This window comes from Manacus vitellinus, unplaced genomic scaffold (assembly GCF_001715985.3).
Source record: "Manacus vitellinus isolate BGI_N305 unplaced genomic scaffold, ASM171598v3 scaffold_84_pilon, whole genome shotgun sequence".
NCBI classification, from domain to species: Eukaryota; Metazoa; Chordata; class Aves; order Passeriformes; family Pipridae; genus Manacus; species Manacus vitellinus.
The window spans coordinates 977,545-979,614 of NW_021940840.1; positions in this window are offsets into that span (position 1 = coordinate 977,545).

Here is a 2,070-nt window from a genome sequence, read left to right on the forward strand (position 1 = left end):
CCAACTGGATTGGGTTTTTAGATGGATCATGATAATGATTAGTGAAACCTTTCTACCAGGGCACTGTTTAGCTTTCATGTGCAGTCCACATTCCCCTTTTTTGAGACTGAGGAGCAGAGTATTCAGCAGCCAGACCACTTAGAGAGAAGAATAAATGAACAGACTCACCACAAACCTCACAGTGGACCGTGGTGTCACACATACTCACCCACTGCACCCACTGAGCCAACCCCACATGATGGACTGCAAACATCTTACAATCTCAGTCTCCAAACCTTAGCAAAAAGCCCTGATATCCTCCTTTCCATGATCCAGACAGATGTCCTCTGGGTTGCTGAGAAGAGCAGGAGGAACACTGGAGACAGTGCCCCCATGACCAAGGGGACAGTGCACAGGAAGGGATAAGGCACCTGCTCTTTTTCTGTCACGGATGGATAAACTCTCCCAAGCTGGGGAGGAGGCTCAGGAACAAGGAACTCCTCAGGTGTGTAAATAATTGTGTCATTTCCGTGGCACTCTGTGCACAAACCCTGGGGTGCCTTCACTGCACGTTCAGAAGAACATCTCAGTGATGGAGTTCTCCAGGTCAGTCTCGCCCAGGGAACTCTGCACTGTGTTGGAATTCATGCAGCTTTGGCTTTCAGCCACTGGTATCTCAACAGGGGCTTTGCTCAGAGCCCACCTATTCTGATGTTCATTTACCACCATTCAGAGTTGTGGGACCTCTTGAGCTTCCTGCTCATGGGATCTGAGGGTTGCAACCCATGAAAACATCAAGAGGAAATCCAGGAGAATCAGTAGCAGCAAAGTCACTTCAGTTGAACAGTTCCTCAGATTGTACTTTTAATGAACTTGTTGAATTTCTAAGAGTTTAAAGTATAGGCTTGAGAACTCTTAATGTGTATATGTTTTATTCATGAAAATGGAACTTCAAGACATTAAAGAACACGGTTTGTATGACAGTTTTATGAACTTTAAATGAATGATTTTAACAAAGAGCTCAAAATGTATTAGGAAGTAATTATCAAATAACTGGTTAATGATATCCAAGAGCTATATAATATGACAGACCATTGCTCTGAACTCTCAGCCCTCATGTGATTATTTTGTGCTAGGAAGGAGCAAACCTCAGCTTCAAAGGCAATGAAAATTTTCATTAGAAATAACATTCAATAACTAACAATAATCAGGATTAATGGCACTGTCAATGATGATTCAGCCAAAAGGAATTTTTGAAGTTAAAAGTGTACCAAAAATCATTTGAAGCAAGAGTTGTTTTCCCAAATCGTATTATTTCATAGCAAAATCATTTCCTTTGACATACCCAGACCTTCTCAGTCTGTCTGAACATGGATTGCCCTTTAATCCAGAACGGGGGGAATGATTAGAGGTAAGATACACATTTTCAACAGGAACTCAGTGAACCATGTGGTGGATCAATGGGAGCCTTTAAACTTCAATTGTGTGTCTCCTTTCTAAAGGTCTGCTTTAAATCAGCCCCACACTGAGATACAAAACACGGGGTGCAAACTGTACTAAGTGCTCATGTAAAACTGAAACTGCCATCTTTCAGGAAATTGCAAGATTCCAAAATTATATTTTACCTTCCACTGAATTACAAAGCAGGTTAGAAAATTCCCCTAAATATTCCATTTTGATGCTACCTAAATATTTTGGTTTGGCTGCATTTTTAAAACTTGCTTTACATATATGAACTCTTTTACCCATAAGCAGATTATCCATGTAATGTATTACCTGTGCTCTCAGCATTAGTTTGGCCACGGTGCTTCCAGACACTTCCCTCCTGCTCCTCTGCACAGAGCTGGGTGTCCATCCCAGCACTGCAGCTCAGGCAGAGCCCAGGAAGGATCATAAAAGCACAGAATTGTTAAGGTTGGAAAAGACCTTTAAGATTATCAAGTCCAACCATCAACCAGCACCACCATATTCTCAAGGGCCACATCCACGTGTTTTTTGAACACTTCCAGGGATGGGGACTCCACCCCTGCCCTGGGCAGCTGTGCCAATGCATTACGACCTTTTCAGTGAAAAAATCATTCCCAATATCCA